The sequence below is a fragment of the Benincasa hispida genome, chromosome 7, assembly GCF_027475165.1.
Source record: "Benincasa hispida cultivar pf3 chromosome 7, pf3_genome.v1.1, whole genome shotgun sequence".
NCBI classification, from domain to species: domain Eukaryota; kingdom Viridiplantae; phylum Streptophyta; class Magnoliopsida; order Cucurbitales; family Cucurbitaceae; genus Benincasa; species Benincasa hispida.
This window is the reverse complement of record NC_143484.1, coordinates 48,498,927-48,509,179: the sequence shown is the minus strand read 5'-3', so window position 1 is coordinate 48,509,179 and position 10,253 is coordinate 48,498,927. Positions and strand designations below refer to the sequence as shown.

The window sequence follows — 10,253 nt, the reverse complement described above, 5'->3', positions numbered from 1 at the left end:
TAAGTTCCTGGTGAAGTTGGTAGGGTATCACCATGAAGTTGGTAGGGTATCACTGGTGATGGCTTGGTAATCGCTGGTAATGGCCTGGTATCGCTAGGAATGGCTTGGTATCGTTGGAAATGGCCTGATCTCATTGGTAATGGTTTGGTATCCCTGCCTCCTGAGCGGATTAGCGAATAGAGCATACCGGTTCATGCCATCAATCCTCCTTATGGCCTGATCTCACTGATAATGGCTTGGTATCGCTGGTAATGGCCTGATCTCGCTAATAATGGCTTGGTATCGCTGGTAATGGCCTGATCTCGCTAATAAGACTGTCTTCTAATACGTTGGCTCTCCAAAATCTCTTTCATTTAAGTTCAAATTCATATTCCATTCAAATTGGAATTAAAATCAACTGTTATTCCAAATCTCAGTCTAAAGTTTCTAATCCAAATTTTTATTCTAAATTCAAGCCAGCCAAATCGGGTGAGATAAATGTCAAATCCGTCCCAAATTAAAATTTGGCCATATCCCAAATTTTATCAATATTCGAATGGTTAACCTGGATATTGAGTTATGAATAAAATGCCGAGTCAAAATTTGGCTATATTCCAAATTTTATCTCAAATTTAAATCAACCTTAGTTTCTATACTCATTTCTAAGTAAAATTGAGCATATCCCAAAATTTTATCTCAAACCAAAATTGATCAAGATTCAATTTCACCTCAAATTCTATTCCAAATTCGAATTAAATTAAATTTGCAATTAAAGTGGAACATAAATTATACTTTAGTTCAAATTAAAGTTTACTTAGCAAAAGTGTGTCAAACGAACAAGATTTCAAATCAAAATTTTGAGCTAAATTCTCATATTTTTATCATGATAATGCATCAAATTAAAAGAGTAAAAAATCATACTTTGATCTCAAATTACATTTTTTCGAGATTCATCCACCCATATACGTGCATAAATCTCAAAAAGAGGCATTTGTTGAATGAGAAATTTTGGACCAATCACAAGTCACCACGTCGTTTGCTAAATTAATGACGAATTTCTAAATCATTGACTTTGGGTCCAATTATAAGTTGACACATGTCCCGAATTGAATTGAAGACAAGTTTCAATGACGTCACGCGGATGAATCAGATGAGATTAAATTGGTCCAATTTGATATTACGATTTGGGCTTAAAGTCCAAACTATAAAAAAAGTTGAATTGGACCTAAATTCCAGATCAGGTCCAAAACCAACTAATTGGGCCCAAGGGTCAGGCCCATGGACCAACCAAGCCCACGAAGCCCACCTGAGAACTCTATAAATAGAGAAGTTCTCTTCATTTGTAGGGGCAGCATTTTCTACACTCAGAAGACCCAGAGAGAATTCACTAACAAACAAAGGACTCCCAAGACTCCTGAAGCTGCACTCCTATAAGGCAGAAGACCTTTGAAGACACAAATACTCTTCCAAGATTTCTACTTCAAGCTTCCAAGACCCCTGAAGCTGCACTTCTATAAGGCAGAAGACCTTTGAAGACACAAATACTTTTCCAAGACTTCTACTTCAAGCTTCCAAGACTCTTGAAGCTGCACTTCTATAAGGCAGAATACCTTTGAAGATACAAATACTCTTCCAAGACTTCTACTTCAAGCTTCCAAGACTCCTAAAGCTGCACTTCTATAAGGCAGAAGACCTTTGAAGACATAAATACTCTTCCAAGACTTTTACTTCAAGCTTCCAAAACTCTTGAAGCTGCACTCCTATAAGGCAGAAGACCTTTGAAGATACAAATACTCTTCCAAGACTTCTACTTCAAGCTTCCAAGACTCCTGAAGCTGACTCCTATAAGACAGAAGACCTTTGAAGATACAAATACTCTTCCAAGACTTCTACTTCAAGCTTCCAAGACTCCTGAAGCTGCACTCTTATAAGGCAGAAGACCTTTGAAGATACAAATACTCTTCCAAGACTTCTACTCCAAGCTTCCAAGACTTCTACTTCAAGAACGTTCGGTGATTTCCTTCTCCAAGTCAAGTATATTCACCCATCTGAGAGAGAATCAGAGGGTCAAGTATTAAAGATCGAACCATATCGCATCAAATCAACTCCAACATCAACACCAACTCAAGTTCAACTCCACGAAACACGTTTCTCCGGAAACCTCGTGTGAACAACAATATTTTATTTTATTTTTCCCATACTGAATGTGTCTCTTGTAGAGACGCATTCGACAATATTTTATTATTTTTTCCCATACTGAATGCATCTTTTGAAAAGACACATTCATTGAAAAAAAAAAAAAAGAAGCGTCTTTTGAAGAGACACATCCCTAAAAATTAATAATAAAATAATAAAATATTTTTGCTTTTATTTTTTTTCATTCTTTTAACAACTTGAAACCCAACTCTTTCATTACTTATGTTTTTTTTACAGTTAATAATATTTAATTTGTTTAATTCTAAATCATTGTTATCTAAAATCAACTATCTCACTAATCTCGTTTTTTATTTTTGATAGTAATATTATTAGTTTTTTAATAGTATAAACAATAATTTTATTTTGAGATTAAGAAATTTCTATGATTGATTTGATATACTCAATATTAATTTTTAATTTCAAATTATTGTTTTTGTCTAAAGTTGTTAGAAACTTATGCAAAAACATAGATGTGAACTTTCAACTATTTTAAATAATATTCAAGGTTCTTTAGGATGTGTTGTAGACTGCAAGTGCATTTTCGTAATTGAATTTCATTAATAAATTTAATCATATGTACAATGTTCTTTATTCACGACTGGAAGAAAATCCTCTATTGCGCCTAGATCGATCATGTTGAGTGACATAGTGTCCACGATCGCCACGCCCTCTTACACTTAGATGGTTGCAAAATGTATACCCTCACTACGTTGTCGATATGTCACGTACTGGTCATGGATATTTGGATGGACATGTGAAGTTTGTCCTTCTTCCATGCTTAGTGTACTGAGGGTTGTTGGAACAAATTCAAATGTTGAGGGAGAAGACATCATGGAAGTATGTGTAAAATGATTGAGTGGCGTTGTTGGATATTCATTCCGAACATTAGGTCAAATAGGAACATCCTAATGCTTTGTTGGATCACCTTGTTCTTCCATTGGAACATCAACATCAAAATATCACACTCGATATATCGAGGTGAGCCTACGCAAGGCTCTTTTGAGCAGATAATGGAAAATTTGGAAGCTTGACCTAAAAAAAAAAAGGAATAATAAGTTAATGACTTCAAAATTTATTTTGGTGTGCTATGAAAAAATAAAATCAAACGATCCTAGTAAACAATAAACTCATACCAACAAGTGATAAGATGCTCCTGCTTTAGTTATGTACCACCTACTCACAGTGGAATAGTATTCAATATATACAGGCTCGATACCTACACTGTTATTAATAGGAGGTCCATTAACAACAAAACTCAGTCGATTTTCTCATATTGAAATTTGAGGAGCCAAATATGAAATCCAGTTTCGCTCATGCTTGCCCCTTAGATCGTGTGAATGAAGTCGGGCGTCTGTGTTGCAAGGTTGAGGAATTTGTTGCAACATCCCAAATTGACGCATCACACGATCTCGGTGATGCCACTCCACAACAAAGAAGTATATGAGTGGACATCTGGATGTCTATATCTCATTACCATCGCGACAGATGACAACAATAGTTGGATAAGATAATTATATGGCTCCTAAATAATCTGCATTTATATGTGTCAAAAAAATGAATTAACCAGAAGATTGAAACATTATGAATATATGATATATGAATGAATAAAATATTACCTGGTTAGGCATATGTGTATCGAGTATGTGCCTATACTGTACTAGAACATGCGTCGATGCTCTAATTACAAAATAGTTGTCATTCCATCTACAACAATCAGAAGTTTAATTTTAGCTATTAGTATTTCATAATAAACACAACAATAATGAGGTCAATATGCTTACCTTACTGCAAATGGTCTGTCACCTAAGTTGTTCTCATATCTATGGAGTCGTCGAGGTGCTAGAAGAGAAATCGATCCCATGCCCAAATTTGTAGCAATAAAAGTGGGCTTGCACTATCTTTTCCATCTATAACTGCACCCTTGCATAGTTGCCTATACAACCATGCAAGACATCCGGTGCCTCAACTATAAGTCCTGGTAACATCAAAATCCACCAAGAGGAAGATACATCAGGTGCACTCTGTTGTTGGATTTGTCGGGAAATACCAATCCTCCAATCAACGTGAGAATATATGCTCGAGCATATCATTGCAGGTCCTCTTCATCTACATGGTTTGGTAGATGGGTAAAGTTGTTAAATTGATAAGCTAACCATGACAGGCTTAGACGACCTCCCTTAAGAACGGCGTCATTCGTGGTTACGCCTAAAAGAAGGGCACAAAGTTGTTCCCAGTCATAATTTAGAGACCCAATCAATGGTCTTCCATTAACCGGGACTCCAAATTGGATGGCTATATCTTGAAGTGTAATTGTACACTCTCTATGCAACATGTGGAAAGTATGTGTCTCATGCCGCCATCGTTTCACTAATGTCGTTATCAGATGCCAGTCTAGTTCTATAAATTTTATACAAGGGACTCCGTAGAATCCTGCAGCTCGTAGATAGTTCAATATATGAGGGTCTGGATTTATTTTGATTTGCTTCTTACAAAATAGGGGAAGTGATCTACATTTATATGCGTGTTTTAAATAATTTAGGATGGACATACACATGTTAGGAAGATTTTCCATGTCATTTTAGATGTTGTATTTTATCTTCAAAGTTTCTTTCCACATAAATTAATTTTGACATTTTCTTTGTTGATTTGGTAGCTATTTTTGTTTGATTCCATTTAAAATCACCTCAATAAAATTTTTCATCCTAAAAAAAAAATAAATTACCAAAGTAGCAATAAAATTGCAAGGTAATTATTTTTAAAAAAGTAGATAAAAACCAAAGAAGACATACCAACTAGTAGTAAAGCAGACTACATTAAAGTTTATTATATTTATTAGAGTTATTTTTAATACTTAACCCCAACATATATAAACACAATGTTAATCACATGTAATTCTCCCTTATGATAACTCACTATAAAAATTATATTAATTTATTAAAAGAAAAATATTGCACCTTACTAAAAAAAACTTTGAATAATATTCAATGTAAACAAAATAAACATAAAAAAAAACCAGTAAAAATTATCAAAAACTTAATTCAAAGTTAAATAACAAAAATATATCAATTCATTAAATAAAATACTACACTGAAACAAATTAATAATATGAAGGTGGAAATGAAGGTAGAAGATGATCGGTATTTGGAAATAAATGAAGAAGGTAGAAGAAATGAAGGGAATTTTGTTTTGGGTGAAGATGAAATGAGGACTTCGGTGATGAAGGGGAAGATGAAATGAGGGCTTCGGTGAAGGGAAAAATGAATTCGATGAAGGAGAAGATGAATTCGGTGAAGGGGAAGATGAATTCGGTGAAGGGGAAGATGAATTTGGTGGAAGAAATGAAGGAAAGACGATTTTTTTATGGTAGAAGAAGGTGGAAGATGACAAAATTGGTCAGAATGCGTCTGTTGAACAGATGCATTCTGACCGCGCGACGCGCGTCAGAGAGAGTGAGTTGTCAGAATGCATCTGTTCAACCGATATATTTTGACCATTATATATATATAATGCAGCGAATAAAATAAAAAATATAATAAAATATTGTCAAGAGACGCATTCGGATGGAAAAAAAAAAAAAAACCCCTTTCCCCTCGAAAACAAAATTACGAAAATCAATATAGTGGGAGAGCTTAGATATTTATTCTAAGAAAGGATATTTGTAAGAATCTGTTCAAAATCTATACTACAAATAAAATATTTCCCAAAAGGGTGTCATTATCATCATAAGAATGAAGCAAAATGGCCCATTTTGAACTTTATAATAATTATCACATTGCTCAATCAAATAATAATAAAAAAAAGGGCATGAAATTTGCCTTCATTACAATTCTCCACACCAAACATGGTTATCAACTCCATGATATATTGCCCTCAATGAACATCCCCCTCTTTTATTTTGCTTCATCTTATCATCTCACATTATTACACTTTTATTTTGAAAAAATAATCATAGAACCTTATGCCAGTCTACTTGTCTTTGTGTTTGCTATTTATTTCATATAAGATTTTTTTTAAAAAATATTTTGATCCTTATACTTTTATCATTAATTTATTTTAATCATTCTACATTCAAAATATTCATTTTAATCATTGTATTTTTAATTTTAGTTCGTTTTGGTCCTTCTAGTTTTAAACTATTCATTTTGGTCATTATATTTTTAGCTTTTGTTCATCTTGATCATTGAATTTTAAAAAGGTGATCATTTTGATTCCTTAAAAATGAAATAAAAATAAAAATGAAAAGATCAAAATTGTCACTTTTTTTAAGTAAAAAGTTAGAAATACAAAAATCAAAATAAATATTTTGAAAGTATGGGACCGTAATGGACTAAAGTTAAAAATATAGGGATTAAAGTGGACAACTTGAAAGCATAAAGATAAAAATAAACCAAAGTAAAATATATACAGACTATAGAAATATTTAAAAAAAATGTTTGGGCCTAAGGATCAATTTTCTAAATAAAATTAAAAGTAAGGAAGAGGGATTCTTTTGGAGGCTATTATTCAAAAACTAATCATCATTTAGGTATTACTTTCCAAATAATATTTTCTGGAAAAGATATGCAATGTCCCTGGCCAAGGATCAATGGCTGCAAGGCTAAGTTAAATGAATATGGATGTCGGTTGGATTTGATTGGAATTTGAATCACATTAGATGAACAACAAAATTTAATATTAAAAAAATGAAATTCACGTGCGTCACCATAAAAAAATGGGAAGTCCGTCAAAAATAAATAAATAAATAATAAAATAAACGTTTTCAAATATAGCCAAACAAACTAAAATATTGATGAATATAACCAAACTTTAGAATCTATCCTTGATAGATACCTGATAGATGATTTATATTGGTGTCGATCAATGATAAACTTAGACATAGGGCATATACAGAATCCTCAAAGTTATGCAACTATCTTGAAGTATATAACAACATACACAGAAACGGAGAAGAAAGCAAACACAGTGTTGCCAAAAGAGAAGAAACTTCCCTAATTGCATATATCTCTCAAGCTAGCACTTGCTCCCAATAAAATAGTACTTGGTGAAGTGTATTGCAACAGAAGCACAAACCTATACATTGGATCCCCAAAGACAAGAAAATCCAGCTTATCAGCCAAGACGACCATCCGAATTCCCAAGAGGAAGGATCAAGATGCGCTAATTGTAATGACTCGACCTTTTAAGTATTCTGATAAGGGTCATTATTCATAATTACACATTTACATTCAAAACATTTTGACCATTGAGGAAAATAAATTTTCATTAAAATAATAAAGACAGTTTTCCAAAATAAATAAAAAAAACCTTTGTTTGGGGCCCCTAAAATAATGAAAAAAAAAAACTTAAACAGATAAAATTTTGATCAACATCGAGTTTCAAATAAAAACATTTAAATAGCTTGAAAACGTAAACTGAGCGGAAGCGATTTACATGTCCCATATGGCACGATCACAGGTCCCATATGGAAGTGATTTATATGTCCCATATGACACGATAACAGTACTAGTTCGTGATACTTAGTTCTTGTCTCATCCTCATGTTTCCAAATTGATTCTTTAGACTAATAATATTGCCAAAGAACTTCTAACTAGCACTTTCTCCAAGTTTAGAAAGCCTTCACCACTCTAGCAAGAATTTTCCCTAGATTGCTCCTCGTAACTCATGTTCTCATTCAAATGCAAGCACTCATAGTCCAACACATGAGATCGATTTTTCATATACCTCCTTAACATACAAAACTTCTCCCTAAGATAAACATTAGGCATATGAAAATTGCCTTTATTATTCCATGTCAATAGTTCTCGAACAATTATTGCCACTAATATCTCCACTTTCAATATTTTCTCCAACTCCACTATAATCTAAAAAAGCTTGTCAAGCACTCTTCCAACGCGTGATTGTCTAGCTTAATCAAATTCTCATACTAAAACTGAGTTCCAGGACAAATAGCTTAGGCAGGATATCCATTCAACCAACAAATACGAAGATCTAAAGTTGCATGTAGTAACGGGATTGTTCATACCAATTCTAAAGGCTCGCAAACACATATTCCTATCTTAAACACCTATGTTCTTAATCTCAAAACATTAATTCTCTTACCTTCTCAAAACCAAAAAAAAAAATATTTCTCAAATACTTTCATTTTTCCTTATCTTTTCCACGACCAATAAATCCAAGATGCTCTATTTCACTTTCCTAGTGGAATATATCTGTACCAAAACATGTGACTATTCGAATCCCCTTTCACAGTCTACAATCCAACAACCTAAGCAAGCTATATATATATATTCGAATAATGCATACTGCAATGTAAAATTCCAAATGGTAATGAGAGATTCCTATTTTATACCAAACCATGCCTTGTATCCACTCATATCATGTCTTAAAATCCAAACCTTTCTTAATTATTTTAGAATCTTGAATACATTACTTTCCATTTATCTCCCCAAATGAATAAAACCTTTCCTTAAATACTATTGTTTTCTTCACATTTATCCTTGTTTGACCCAACAACTTGAAGGTGCACTTTTCACTTTCCTAGTAAAACATAATCCCTAAACCAAGATATGTGACCCTTTATAACCTTTTCCATAAATCTAAAATTCCGTTCCAAACTTGGAACTATAGTAGGGTATCTCTACAATATAACATTGCTTTTAAACTTCAAAATGTTTATCCTTCCTCTTGGTATGGTTAATTAAACTTGAACCTTTTCATTGCAACAAATACATTGTTCAAACCCAATCACCTTAAGAATTTTCAATTCAACAACTCGTTTTCTCCCATCTAAAGGCAACTATAATTTCAACCATCTTGGCAGACCAATTTGATGAAATATAAGAAAAGAGAGACCAACACACAATTTACGTGGAAACCTTAGAACAGGGAGAAAAATCGCGATACAGACCTTTTTCTTATTATTTTTAATTGATATACTGAATACAAGAGAATAGGGTGAATAAATAGACAGTAGAGAGCCATAGGGTAGAAGACAATTATAATAATACTCCTAGGAAAAAAAATCCTATTTTAAACACTCCCCCTCAAGTTGGGGCATAAATATCAATAAGACCCAACTTGCTGATACAATAGTCAAAATTTAGTCTAAGTAACCCCTTGGTGAGAACATCTGCCACTTGTTGACTTTAGGGAATATATGAGATGCAAATGCTCCCATTATCCAGTCTTTCTTTAATGAAGTGTCTGTCAATCTCTACATGTTTAGTTCTGTCATGCTGGACTGGATTGTTTGCGATACTTATTGCTGCTTTATTATCATAAAACAATTTCATTGGAAGCTCACTATCTTGGTAAAGATCAGACAACACCTTTTTCAACCAGATTTCTTCACATATCCTTAAGCTCATTGCTCTGTACTCAGCTTCAGCGCTACCCCTGGCCACCACTCCATGTTTCTTACTTTGCCAGGTGACAAGGTTACCCCAGACAAAGGTGCAATAACAAGAGGTTGACTTTCTATCAACAACAGAGCCTGCCCAATCAGAATCGGTATAAGCTTCAATAGTCCTTTTTTCAGACTTTTTGAACACCAGACCCTTACCAGGAGTCCCCTTCAAGTATCGAAGAATACGCTCAACTGCAGTCATATGCTCCTCATAGGGAGCTTGCATAAACTGGCTTACCACGCTGACTGCATATGAAATATCTAGTCTTGTATGGGACAGGTAGATTAGCTTTCTAACCAACCTCTGATACCTTTCCTTGTTAACTACTTTGTTGTCTATAACACCAAGTTTTGCATTATACTTCACGGGTGTGTCAGCGGGTTTACACCTAGTCATGCCTGTTTCTTTGAGTAAGTCCAGTGTATATTTTCGTTGCGACACTGAAATGCCTTCTCTTGATCAAGCTACTTCCATTCCAAGGAAGTATCTTAGCTTGCCAAGGTCTTTAATCTCAAATTTTTTGGCCATTCTTGTTTTGAGTCTTGTAATTTCATCCTCATCATCGCCAGACAGAACAATATCATCAACATACACTATGAGGACTGCAATCTTCCCGGAGTCAGACCTTTTCCTAAACAGTGTATGATCTGAGTGCCCTTGTTTATATCCATG

At 33.8% G+C, this 10,253-nt stretch overlaps 1 pseudogene; it reads right to left on the bottom strand.

The window, feature by feature from the left end:
* Positions 1–9,320: 9,320 nt before the first annotated feature.
* Positions 9,321–9,977, bottom strand: LOC120081085 (secreted RxLR effector protein 161 pseudogene; annotated as a pseudogene).
* Positions 9,978–10,253: the final 276 nt, after the last annotated feature.